This window comes from Hyla sarda, chromosome 2 (assembly GCF_029499605.1).
Source record: "Hyla sarda isolate aHylSar1 chromosome 2, aHylSar1.hap1, whole genome shotgun sequence".
Lineage (NCBI taxonomy): Eukaryota > Metazoa > Chordata > Amphibia > Anura > Hylidae > Hyla > Hyla sarda.
In genome coordinates, this window is record NC_079190.1 from 114,222,738 (window position 1) to 114,237,255 (window position 14,518).

General features: G+C 44.6%; 1 long non-coding RNA gene across 2 annotated transcripts in view; it reads right to left on the bottom strand.

The window, feature by feature from the left end:
• Positions 1-9,268: 9,268 nt before the first annotated feature.
• The window catches only part of LOC130355317 (uncharacterized), a 38,520-nt gene continuing 33,270 nt past the window's right edge, over positions 9,269-14,518 (bottom strand). For both annotated transcript variants that reach the window (XR_008888475.1, XR_008888474.1), the window contains exon 3: positions 9,269-9,416. This is a non-coding gene — a long non-coding RNA (uncharacterized LOC130355317). The remainder of the gene's footprint in view (positions 9,417-14,518) is intronic.

Genomic DNA, 14,518 nt, shown 5'->3' on the forward strand with positions numbered 1-14,518 from the left:
GGAACGAGAGAGAGCATCGGCCCTAATGTTCTTATCGGCAGGCCGAAAGTGGATTTCAAAATTAAATCGGGCAAAGAACAGAGACCACCTGGCCTGGCGAGGATTCAGCCGTTGGGCAGACTGGAGGTAGGAGAGGTTCTTGTGATCGGTGTAAATAATAACTGGAAATCTTGATCCCTCCAGCAGATGCCTCCATTCCTCAAGTGCTAATTTAATGGCTAGAAGCTCTCGATCCCCGATGGAGTAGTTCCTCTCCGCCGGAGAGAAGGTCCTAGAAAAAAAAAACCACAAGTAACAGCATGCCCGGAAGAATTTTTTTGTAGAAGGACAGCTCCAGCTCCCACTGAGGAGGCATCAACCTCCAATAGGAAGGGTTTAGATGGGTCAGGTCTGGAGAGCACAGGAGCCGAAGAAAAGGCAGACTTGAGCCGTTTAAAGGCGTCTTCCGCTTGAGGAGGCCAAGACTTGGGATCGGCATTTTTTTTGGTTAAAGCCACGATAGGAGCCACAACGGTAGAAAAATGTGGAATAAATTGCCTGTAATAATTGGGGAACCACAAAAAACGTTGGATAGCACGGAGTCCGGAGGGGCGTGGCCAATCTAAAACGGCAGAGAGTTTGTCTGGATCCATTTGTAGTCCCTGGCCAGAGACCAAGTATCCTAGGAAAGGAAGAGATTGGCATTCAAACAGACATTTCTCTATTTTGGCATAGAGTTGATTATCACGAAGTCTCTGAAGAACCATACGGACATGCTGGCGGTGTTCTTCTAGATTGGCAGAAAAAATCAGGATATCGTCCAGATATACAACAACACAGGAGTATAAGAGATCACGAAAAATTTCATTAACAAAGTCTTGGAAGACGGCAGGGGCGTTGCACAGGCCAAAGGGCATGACCAGATACTCAAAGTGTCCATCTCTAGTGTTAAATGCCGTTTTCCATTCATCCCCCTCTCTGATGCGGATGAGATTATAAGCACCTCTTAAGTCCAGTTTGGTAAAGATGTGGGCACCTTGGAGGCGATCAAAGAGTTCAGAGATGAGGGGTAGGGGGTAGCGGTTCTTAACCGTGATTTTATTAAGACCGCGGTAGTCAATGCAAGGACGTAGAGAGCCATCTTTTTTGGACACAAAGAAAAATCTGGCTCCGGCAGGAGAGGAGGATTTACGGATAAAGCCCTTTTTTAAATTTTCCTGGACATATTCAGACATGGCAAGAGTCTCTGGGGCGGACAGAGGATAAATTCTGCCCCGGGGTGGAGTAGTGCCCGGGAGGAGGTCGATAGGACAATCATAAGGCCTGTGAGGAGGTAGAGTCTCAGCTTGTTTTTTGCAAAAAACATCCGCAAAGTCCAAATAGGCCTTAGGGAGGCCGGTTACAAGAGGAACCACAGAGTCACGGCAAGGGTTACTGGGAACCGGTCTTAGGCAGTCCTTGGAACAAGAGGGCCCCCAACTCTTGATCTCCCCAGTGGACCAATCCAGGGTTGGGGAATGAAGTTGAAGCCAGGGAAGTCCAAGGAGAATTTCGGAAGTGCAATTGGGGAGGACCAAAAGTTCAATCCTCTCGTGATGAGATCCGATGCACATTAGAAGGGGCTCCGTGCGGAAACGTATGGAACAGTCCAATCTTTCATTGTTTACACAATTGATGTAGAGGGGTCTGGCGAGACTGGTCACCGGGATGTTGAACCTGTTGACGAGGGAGGCCAAAATAAAATTTCCTGCAGATCCGGAGTCCAGGAAGGCCATAGTAGAGAAGGAGAAGGCAGAGGCAGATATCCGCACAGGCACAGTAAGACGTGGAGAAGCAGAGTAGACATCAAGGACTGTCTCACCTTTGTGCGGAGTCAGCGTACGTCTTTCCAGGCGGGGAGGACGAATAGGACAATCCTTCAGGAAGTGTTCGGTACTGGCACAGTACAGGCAGAGATTCTCCATGCGGCGTCGTGTCCTCTCTTGAGGTGTCAGGCGAGACCGGTCGACCTGCATAGCCTCCACGGCGGGAGGCACAGGAACAGATTGCAGGGGACCAGAGGAGAGAGGAGCCGGGGAGAAGAAATGCCTCGTGCGAACAGAGTCCATATCCTGGCGGAGCTCCTGACGCCTTTCGGAAAAACGCATGTCAATGCGAGTGGCTAGGTGAATGAGTTCATGTAGGTTAGCAGGGATTTCTCGTGCGGCCAGAACATCTTTAATGTTGCTGGATAGGCCTTTTTTAAAGGTCGCGCAGAGGGCCTCATTATTCCAGGATAATTCTGAAGCAAGAGTACGGAATTGTACGCCATACTCGCCAACGGAAGAATTACCCTGGACCAGGTTCAACAGGGCAGTCTCAGCAGAAGAGGCTCGGGCAGGTTCCTCAAAGACACTTCGAATTTCCGAGAAGAAGGAGTGTACAGAGGCAGTGACGGAGTCATTGCGGTCCCAGAGCGGTGTGGCCCAAGACAGGGCTTTTCCAGACAGAAGGCTGACTACGAAAGCCACCTTAGACCTTTCCGTGGGAAACTGGTCCGACATCATCTCCAAGTGCAGGGAACATTGGGAAAGAAAGTCACGGCAAAACTTAGAGTCCCCATCAAATTTATCCGGCAAGGATAGTCTTAGACCAGAAGCGGCCACTCGCTGCGGAGGAGGTGCAGGAGCTGGCGGAGGAGATGATTGCTGAAGCTGTGGTAGTAGCTGCTGTAGCATCACGGTCAGTTGAGACAGCTGTTGGCCTTGTTGCGCTATCTGTTGTGACTGCTGGGCGACCACCGTGGTGAGGTCAGCGACAACTGGCAGAGGAACTTCAGCGGGATCCATGGCCGGATCTACTGTCACGATGCCGGCTGGCAGGTAGTGGATCCTCTGTGCCAGAGAGGGATTGGCGTGGACCGTGCTAGTGGATCGGTTCTAAGTCACTACTGGTTTTCACCAGAGCCCGCCGCAAAGCGGGATGGTCTTGCTGCGGCGGTAGTGACCAGGTCGTATCCACTAGCAACGGCTCAACCTCTCTGGCTGCTGAAGATAGGCGCGGTACAAGGGAGTAGACAGAAGCAAGGTCGGACGTAGCAGAAGGTCGGGGCAGGCAGCAAGGATCGTAGTCAGGGGCAACGGCAGGAGGTTTGGAACACAGGCTAGGAACATACAAGGAAACGCTTTCACTGGCACGATGGCAACAAGATCCGGCAAGGGAGTGCAGGGGAAGTGAGGTGATATAGGGAAGTGCACAGGTGAAAACACTAATTGGAACCACTGCGCCAATCAGCGGCGCAGTGGCCCTTTAAATCGCAAAGACCCGGCGCGCGCGCGCCCTAGGGAGCGGGGCCGCGCGCGCCGGGACAGGACCGACGGAGAGTGAGTCAGGTACGGGAGCCGGGGTGCGCATCGCGAGCGGGCGCTACCCGCATCGCGAATCGCATCCCGGCTGGAGGTGGTATCGCAGCGCCCCGGGTCAGTGGATCTGACCGGAGCGCTGCAGTGAGGAGAGTGTAGCGAGCGCTCCGGGGAGGAGCGGGGACCCGGAGCGCTCGGCGTAACACATACTATATATACACTATTTTGAAAACTACACCCCACAAGGAATGTAACAAGGGGTACAGTGAGCCTTAACACCCCACAGGTGATTGACGAACTTTCGTTAAATTGTGACGTAAAAAAAAAATGCTGGTGTTACCCAAAATTTTCATTGTCAAGGGGTAATAGGAGAAAAAAGCAAAAATTTGTAACCCCATTTCTCCTGAGTATGGAAATACCCCATATGTGGATTTAAAGTGCTCTGCGAGCGAACTACAATGCTCAAAAGAGAAGGAGTGCCATTGAACTTTTGGAGAGAGAATTTGGTTGGAATGGAAGTCAGGGGCCATGCACGTTTACAAAGCCCCCCGTGGTGCCAGAACAGTCAACCCCCCCCACATGTGACCCCATTTTTGAAACTACACCCCACTGGCATTTGACAGATCTATGGAATAGTAGGCAGTGCAAGTGAAAAATAAAATTTTTCATTTTTACGGACGACTGTTCAAAAAATCTATCAGACACCTGTGGGGCTTAAATGCTCACTGTACCCCTTATTATATTCTGTGAGGAGTGTAGTTTCCAAAATGAGGTCACATGTCCACTGTTCTGGCACCATGGGGGCTTTGTAAACGCACATGGCCTTCAATTCCAGACTAATTCTCTCTTCAAAAGCTCAATGGCACTCCTTCTCTTCTGAGCATTGTAGTTTGCCCGCAGAGCACTTAACATCCACATATGCTGTATTTCCATACTCAGAAGAAATGGTGTTACAAATTTTGGCAGGCTTTTTTCCTATTATCCCTTGTGAAAATGAAAAATTTGGGGAAAAAAACAACACATTTTTAATTTTCATGTCCAACTTTAATGATAATTTGTCAAAGACCAGTGGGGTGTTAAGGCTCTCTATACCCCTTGTTACGTTCCATGAGGGGTGTAGTTTACAAAATGGGGTCAAATGTAGGTGGTTTTTTTTTGTGTTTATGTCAGAACCGCTGTAACAATCAGCCAACTCTGTGCAAATCACCAATTTAGGCCTCAAATGTACATGGCGCTATCTCATTCCTGAGCCATGTAGTTCGTCCATAGAGCATGTCCACATTCTATGAGCATTTTATGTACATGTTAGTGAATTTTTTTTTTTTTTTACACTAACATGCTGGTGTAGACCCCAACTTCACCTTTTCATAAGGGGTAAAAGGAGAAAAGGCCCCCCAAAATTTGTAACGCAATTTCTCCTGAGTACGGAACTACCCCATATGTGGCCCTAAACTGTTGCCTTGAAATACGACAGGGCTCTGAAGTGTGAGAGCGCCATGCACATTTGAGGCCTAAATGAGGAACTTGCAATAGGTGCGGACCCGGATACAAGGATGGGGCTTATCTCCACCAAAACCCTACGGCAGTGTTTCCCAAACAGGTGCCTCCAGCTGTTGCAAGACTCCCAGCCTGCCAGGACAGTCAATGGCTGTCCGGCAATACTGGGAGTTGTTGTTTTGCAACAGCTGGAGGCTCCATTTAGGAAACACTGCCATATGGGGTGTGTCACAATCACACCCTATCGGTCCAGCCAAGACGTTAGAGAGAGTGTGATGGTGCAAGGGTTAAAGCCGCCAGACCTCTGGGTATCCACTACTAGTCCCAGCAAGTCACCAAATTAACCCTTAGATAAACGTGTTTCCACCAGAGCTGCCTTCAGAAAGGTGAGCTCATATATTTAGAGATCAAAGACCAGAGCGGATTAATTAAACATTGAATCTGATAAAAAGGTATCACAGTGCTAATATATATATATATATATATATATATATATATATATATATATATAAAATACAGGAACAAATGACATACAGTTACAAAAATATATAAAAGAGTTTAGCAAGGCAAGTTCAGAAAACAAAAGATGAAGTTCTTACAGCATGATGATATAGCAGTCCATGAGAGTGAGTTCCAGCTGTTCTTAGGATGGTCTTGTCAGCTTGTTGCACAGCATTGAACACCCAACTTTTAGTCTAGCATTGTTTTAAATATCATATCTGCTTTCCTGGGAGGGAGACTCCATTCCCCCCTCCCTATGATCCCACCAGGGCCCCTTATCTGTTTGATTATATGATGAGACCAGAGTGCATGACTTCAAAAAAGATGTAAACAAACAGCCAGACCCCCAATAAAATGCAATACACAAACCCACAGTCTGAATGACCTCTCACCCCTGTCTTGGATGATCCATCACACACAGTTATAATTTATAATACACATATAGGATTTTAATAATCAGGCCTTGGGCCTGACAGGGTGTATATGTAGTGTTTTACTTTTTATTATGTGGTAGTGTAGTGTAGTGTTTTTAGGGTACATTCAGACAGGCGGGGATTCACAGTGAGTTTTCTGCTGGGAGTTTGAGCTGCGGTGGAAAACTTGTAGAAGGTAACCCACTGTAAACCCCCACCCGTGTGGATGTACACTGTAAATGGGGGGAACCCCAAACCTTCAGCTTTTGCAAAACTACAACTCTTAGAATGCACTGACAGACCATACATGCTGGGAGTTGTAGTTTTGCCACAGCTGCAGGCACACTGGTGGGGAACCACTTAGTTAGGAAACAGACTCTAGCTCAGTGATTCCAACCCGTGTGCCTCCTGCTGTTACAAAACTACAACTCCCAGCATGTACGGTCTGTCAGCGCATTCTGGGAGTTGTAGTTTTGCAACAGCTGGAGGTACACGGGTTGGAAACACTGAGTTAGCTCAGAGTTTCCCAACCAGTGTGCCTCCAGCTGTTGCAAAACTACAACTCCCAGCATGCCCAGACAGTAATGGATGCTCGGCGTGTAGTTTTTAAATATCTGGCCCTTCAGATGTTGCAGAACTACAACTCCCGGCATGCTCGGAGTTGTAGTTATGCAACAACTGGGGAAGAACAGTTTGGAGACCGTTAAGTAGTGGTCCCCAAACTGTAGCCCTCCAGATGTGGCAAAACTACAACTCCAAGCATGCCCAGACTGCCCAGGCATGCTGGGAGTTGTTGTTCTGCAACATATGAAGAGCCAGATATTGCAGAACTACACGCCCAGCATCCATGACTGTCTGGGCATGCTGGGAATTGTAGTTTTGCAACATCTGGAGAGCTACAGTTTGGAGACCACTGTATAGTGGTCTCCAAACTGTGCCACTTCAGATGTTGCAAAACTACAACTCCCAGCTTGCCCAGACAGTCAGTGCATGCTGAAAGTTGTATTTTTGCCTTTAGCTGTCTGGGCATGCTTGGAGTTGTAGTTTTGCAACTTTTAGAAGGCCACAGTGAAGATCACTTACCGGCGATCTTCACTGCAGCCTCCTCCACCGCCGCACTTTCTGGCCACTGCTCCGATGACACCCCCAACACCACCACTGGTCCGGTAAGCCAGCCACGCAAACACCCCCCCCCCCCCCCCCCCCCTCACCGCACGTGTTCTCTCCGCTCTGCCCAAACTTCAATCGGTGGGCAGAGCGGGGGAAACTAACTTTAACCCCCCCGCCCCCAACTGCCTTTGGTTGGTCATACTGACCGACCAAGGACAGGGGATAGGAGGAGGTGGCAACACTGCCACCTAGCTCTTATCCTTCAGCTTGGTCAGAGCTGTCTCTGCCATAGTGTTGCATTTCATTTAAATGTTGACGGATAGTTCGCGCTGACACCGATGCTCCCTGAGCCTGCAGGACAGCTTGAATATCTTTGGAACTTGTTTGGGGCTGCTTATCCACCATCCGGACTATCCTGCGTTGACACCTTTCATCAAATTTTCTCTTCCATCCTCATCCAGGGAGATTAGCTACAGTGCCATGGGTTGCAAACTTCTTGATAATGTTGCGCACTGTGGACAAAGGCAAATCTAGATCTCTGGAGATGGACTTGTAACCTTGAGATTGTTGATATTTTTACAAAATTTGGGTTCTCAAGTCCTCAGACAGTTCTCTTCTCCTATTTCTGTTGTCCATGCTTAGTGTGGCACACACAGACAAACAATTCAAAGACTAAGTGAACTCCTCTCCTTTCTATTTGCTTTCAGGTGGGATTTTTATATTGCCCACACCTGTTTCTTGCCCCAGGTGAGTTTAAAGGAGCATCACATGCTTGAAACAATCTTATTTTCCCCCAATTTTGAAATGGTGGCAATAATTTTGTCCAGACCATTTTTGGAGTTTGGTGTGACATTATGTCCAATTAGCTTTTTTTCCTCCCTTTTTTGGTTTAGTTCCAATACACACAAAGGGAATTGACATGTGTATAGCAAAACATGTGTTACTGCAATCCTCTTCTATGAGAAATAGAATTTCTAGAAAAATGTCAGGGGTGCAAACATTTACGGCCATGACTGTATGTAAACACTTATCCCCTATATACTATAAACATTTATCCTATAAGGGATACTTTTTTTTTTTAAATGCTGGAATACCCCTTTAGTTAGCTTCTGTCCTACTGGTCCCATTAAAACCAAGAAATGCATACAAACAATGTATATGTTGGAATTTAAACAAAAGATAACACTATTTATTTATTTGGAAACAGATAATCATACTGGACCATCGGACAATGAGCTGTTTACTGTAGTCTGTAGATTCACAGTGCTAAGGAATGGCACCTTTGTTCTTAAGTTTCACGGATCATTGTACATTTTCAATGCCTCCCTCCTCCACTGCATAGTTCCTATCCAGTCCCACCAACCTAAATAAGCCTAAACCACCATAAACATCTATAGTTGACTTGAACTTTGCTGAACCTTTTGTACTTGCATTAGTAGAAACCCTTGTCAGGCTGTATATCTGTTACTGCATAGACTAGGGAGTGGCTGTGTGAATTGTGGTAGAGGTGAACAGCTATAAATTATATTTCCCCACAGAACTTTGGGATAGTTGACTGCTGGGAGTGGGATAGGCAGAGTTAAACCTCTGCTTTCCTCCCTTTGCAGCTTACCCAATAAGGCTAAAGTAGATTCTTACGTGCCATTATTTACAGACACATATTTTTCATGCTTGTATTTATCTGCAGGACCATAAGACAGTTTGAATTCAAGACCTTTTACAGAAGCAGTATAAAGTATTTATAGTCATTACGCATGAAATGTTGGCTAGAGTGGCGGGTCCTGGGATACAAGGAGCTCTGGATCAAAACCAACTTTAATGCTGGTCCAAGATATTATTCCCTGATACTAAAGTTGGTCCATGTAGTTTTACTGTATTAGAACTTTAGTTTCTTTCTATTGCTCAGCTTGTTCACATAGGGCATTGATATAGAGCCACAAAGAGATAGACGCTAGACGCTTCTCTATAAATGGAACAGTAGGGACACAATACCTAATCTGTCTATGGGGTGGAGTTATCACATGTCTATGGGTGGAGTTGTCACATAACTCTGGTCACTTGCCCAATGCTCTTGTGACTTCAATGCAAAAACAAACAAATACAAAGTTGCAGAGTGTATGCAAACATGTAATATTTGTATTATTTAAAATTGCATTACCGTTATATTTACAATGTAACCGTTACATTTACCATATTGGACATTTGATCATGTTTCGCCCACCTGCCACAACAAGGAGACTAAACAGTTAATATAATGACCATAGAAATCAAGAGAAAACAGTCCAAATAGGCACAACAAGTCTATACAGTATTTGCATGCAACTCCTTCAGTCGTTCGCTTGTAACTTCAGAGGGTGCTCTCATGTGTGAAGCAATAAGGTAATAGCAATATGAATACAGAAGAACCACAAAAGCACTCACCCCGGTATTATGCTCATGCCATCTTCAATCTTTATTGCAACATCTTCATTTTTCGGCTGAAAGAAGTGCAAGTAGCGCAAAACAGTCTGTTGTCTCTGTGATTTTCCCTTGTACTGTTTCACCCTTCCAGTGTTTTAGCCGCTTGTCGCACCCTCTGTATGAAAAATGAAGAGGTTACAATAAAGATTGAAGATGGCATGACCATGATACCAGGGTGAGTGATTTGTGGTTCTTCTGTATTCATATAACTAAACAGTTAACCTGCACAATACATAGACTGACACACAGAGACGTATCTAGTGCTCCTTGCACCCCTGATGAGGTGCTGTATCAGCACCAGCCTCTTCCCCTCCAAAAAAATTAAATTAAATAAATTACAATTTGGGTCCAATCACAGTTTTCCTCTTTATTTCTTGCTCCGCTCCTTCGCATGCTCAGATAGGATTCCTGGAGCCAGAACATGATGTCATGTTTTGTCTCCCGGCATCCCTGTGCTTGGGAGCAGAGCAGAATGAAGAACTTCTGCTACCCTCAGTACCAGTCACTTCATGGGGAGCCCTGAGGCAGCCAAGAGACCAGCTCTGAGGCCCCTATGACAAATAGACAGCAGGGCCTTGCTTCGCACCCTCCTCTTGTGGCTCCAGGGCTTGTACCCTACCTGCCATGCCCTAGGTATGCCACTGCTGACGCATTGAGCACCAATATCATAGATCTGTGCTATTTCCAGACTCCATTGTCATGTTTGACTGATAATCGCCCTGTATAATAGGGCCCTTCCTTTTCTCTCTTAAATCTAGGCCTACAGGATGAAATCAAGATAGCTAGGTAAATCTTGGTAAATAAGCAGTGAAAAATCTGCACCAGATGGTGCAGATTACAGTTTTGCCACTGCACATTTAAGTCTGCCAAATTTCTCCATCAAAATTCCAAACAATAACATTTCTATGTGGATGTGTTGCAGATTATGACTTTCCCATTGACGTCACTAAGGAACATCTGCAACTATTTAATGTTTCTTAAAATCTCATCCAGATTTCTACTACTGTAATTGCTACAGATTTTCATGTAATAAACCATGTATGTCATAACTGGGGGTGGACAGGAAGAGTGAGCCCTAAACTGACCCTAGAAAAACTCTCCCTGCCAACTTGCCCATCCAGCCGGTCCCTCCCTGTGCTAAAGTGCAGTGGGTGTAAAAACAAATAATAATATACATAGTCAGTCACAGGCCAGAAACAGAACGGGAAAAGCTACCAAAAAACCAGGTACACCAGACAAAATATAAACTCACAAACAGGACAGGATGCAGTGTACTAACAAACAGTTCATAAACTGGAATCCAGATAAACGGCAGACATGAATAAATTAACAAGACTAGGTATGGAACAAGTATAACAAAAGAACTGAATGTCAAACACTAAACTGATCAGGAACATAGAACACTGTTCATACTGGGACACAGAACAGAAACAAACTGGACTCCCCACTCCACAAAAGGAGTAGACAGCATAATAAAGCTAAATAGATTACTAGCCAGTGGGCACACTCCACCGTGTGATCAGGATGCTGACCTAGTAGGAAACAGAAATATAATACATGAAACACTAGACTGAGAAACGGATGAGTCTGAGCAGACTCCACAAAACCAAACTCCAACAACATGGAGGAAATAGAATACCAGAAAAGGAATTATACAAACGAGACTCACAGTGTGAACACAGACTAAGATACAAGACAAAGACAGAACGGACATACATATCCTAAAAATCATCAAATGTACCGCATACTAAAATCTATAATAAACAGGACTATAAACCATGGTTAAAAACTAAGAAATGTTACAATATAAATACAAGGTGCATGATTAAGCAGACATAGTCACAATTGCACAAATCACCAGAAACCAGAGTGCAGCAATGGCCACACCCAAGTTGCAATTGGCTCAGAGTATTAACTCTTCCAAGCACAGGAAGAATTAGAACAGAAACTGCTCAGACAAGGGTACCATTATCTGAACAGACCCCAAGACATAAAAGCACAAAAACAAATAAAAGGACATTACAATCTAATAGTTTTATTATTAATCACCACTGCTGATCACTGCCTTCAAATGCATCTGTTTCCTCAGGACATGGATACCATTGCATTAAGTTGTAGGAAAGCAGCCTTAGACTTTATTGACTGCTTCCTCTTTCTTTAAAATGCCTCACTTATATGACTATAGTTTAGAGTTATACTTTGTATGTAGTAATACTCAACCAAATTATTTTGAGGTGGGGCCACAGTGGAACACATAGATAGGTTAAAAAAAATGTCAGTCATCCTCAAGTGTACAACAACCCATCTTCTCACCCACCTCCCCACATCTATCATTCTCTCCCTCCTCTAGTCAACTAGTGGCCATAGGTGCCCCTCAACATAACAAAGGTCTTACCAGTGCAACACTGGACATATAGACTGTGTGTCCTTCTAGTGCTTATATTGGCCTTATTGAGGTTATCTGTTTTACCCCCCAAAAAAACTTTGTGATACGTTTATTATCTTAAAGGGGTACTCAGGTGGAAAAAAAAATCAAATCAACTGGTGCCAGAAAGTTAAACAGATTTGAAAATTACTTCTATTTAAAAAAATCGTAATCCTTCCAGTACTTATCAAATGCTGAATGCTCCAGAGGAAGTTGAGTAGTTTTTTTTCTGTCTGACCACAGTGCTCTCTGCTGACACCTCTGCCAGTGTAAGGAACTGTCTAGAGTACAAGCAAATCCCCATAGCAAACCTATCCTGCTCTGGACAGTTCCTGATACAGATAGAGGTGTCAGCAGAGCACCATGGTAAGACTAAAAAGAACTCCAGAAAGAAATACAACTTCCTCTGGAGCATACAGAAGCTGATAAGTACTGGAAGGATTATGATTTTTAATAGAAGTAATTTACAAATATGTTTAACTTTCTGGCACCAGTTGATTTGAAAAAAAAAAATTTCCACCGGAGTACCCCTTTAAGGGAATAAGGACTGAATGCATTCTAATTGAGACCAAGTTCAGTTCATTTTTAATTATATGCAGTTTTTATGCAGGAATTAAAAGCGCAGCTACCAGCACCTTTGGAGTCCTGTAAAAAAAAAAAAAAAAAAAAAATGCTAGTAATTATGTATATGCTAGTATGTTCACACAGCAGAATTTCCGTTCAGATTTTCCGTTCAGCAAGGCTTGAGGAATTCTGCCGATATTTCAGTGTTCTCAGAACACAGAATTCTGCTGAAATTCAAGCCCTATTGAATTCCACAAAATATAAAACTGCCCTTCTATTTTTGCAGAATTTTTGTAGCTATTTCCTGAAATGCTGCTGTCTGAATGGGACTGCTGAATTTCATTTAAATCAATAGACAGTAAATTACGTAACTGGGCTACAGATTAGGCTTCCCTCAATAGGGGCTGTAGCTACAGGGGTGCAAAAATAGCAGTCGCAGAGGCTCTCAGTATGAATGGGTCCAAAGATCCCTCTGCCCTATAAGAAGATACCTATATTATCTATAACACATAGTTAGGGTGTCCTTTTATAAATTTTGCATTGGGCCTATAATCTTCCGTTGGGCCTTTGAGGTCAACATCTACTTTAAGTCTCCACGTTTCCCCCATGGATTGGCCTGAGTGTGAGTGTGTCTTACTTAAAGGGGGACTCCCACCCTAGACATCTTATCCCCTATCCAAAGGATAGGGGATAAGATGTCTGAACGCCGAGGTCCCGCCGCTGGGGACCCCCGCATTATTGCATGCTGCACCCACCTGGTTTTTCACCGGAACTGCTGGAGGGTCTGAGTCGTGACTCCAGGAACGGAAGTCTGTGATGTCAGGACTCGACCCCCGTGTGACGTCACGCCCGTCCCCTCAATGCAAGTCTATGGGAGGGGGCGTGACGGCCCATAGACTTGCATTGAGGGGACGGGCGTGACGTCACACGGGGGCGGAGTCCTGATGTCACGGACTTCCGTTCCCAGAGTCGCGACTCAGACCCTCCAGCAGTTCCGGTGAAAAACCAGGTGGGTGCAGCATGCAATAATGCGGGGGTCCCCAGCGGCGGGACCCCCGCGTTCAGACATCTTATCCCCTATCCTTTGCATAGGAGATAAGATGTCTAGGGTGAGAGTACCCCTTTAAGTCCCATTAGGGAAAAGACTGGTGTGATGGGTATAAAATCTTTGTACAGAGCTAAATAATATGTTAGCACTATACAATGTATAATAAGTGATGCATATGCTAATAAATAGGTTGGTTACCAAGACAATTTCATTCATTATGGAAAAATATTTCAATGATCTTTTTCTGGTTTATTTTGGATTCTCTTTCAGTGCAGACCTTCCCAGTTAACTAAAAAATGTGAGAAGGGAGTGAACATGATAAACACAGACAGAGGGCAAGTGTCGGAAACAGGAGGGGAGTGTTTGGTGGAACAAGGCTTGTACAATACAGCTGGAGACAGAAGAATAAGAACAATCAAATGGGATACGCAGGAGGGGCAATGTCTGATGCTCTATCACGGAAAAGACAATGAGTGTACAGGAATGCAGAGCTATTAAAGAATTCAATATTCAGGGACCAGCAAATAGGCTTCCAAAGAAACCAACCACAATGAAAGGATTGTTAGCATTATTTACTTGTGCCCAACTGACTAATGTTCCTGAATGTGATTCATGTCCTGTGGTGATAATATCTATGGGCCCATATACAGTCACCAGTTATCCTTACCATCCGCTCCTTTCCAAATAATTTACTGCTTATCTTATTGGTCGAACACTGATTTTACTTTTTTGTAGAAAGCATTGCCATCTGGGCAAAAATGATGCATCGGGAAGGATCATATTGATGGAAATCTATAGGGATTTTACTATTTGGTTGACTATGTTCACTTTTCAGAGAAAAAAATGTTGGTTGGGAGCTCTACATAAAACAAAACCTAAACCGAGGATACTGTGATACACATTACCCTATGTGTCAAACACATACAAGAAAAACCAAAAAATTTTAACAGTCCTGCTAGGTTGAGGTTAAGAGAGAAGATCAGGAAGAAAAATTTGAAGAGAGAAAATATGTCCAATTATACACTTATAATACAATATAATGTCTTCTGCAGGGCCCTTGCATCAGACATAGGATAGTAAATGAAAAATATTACTAAAAAGTAAATAAAAAATAGTTTGGGAGATTGCCACCCATTGGCATAAGGTCTCAATAGGAGGGCTGGAGATGTGAATTTGAAGT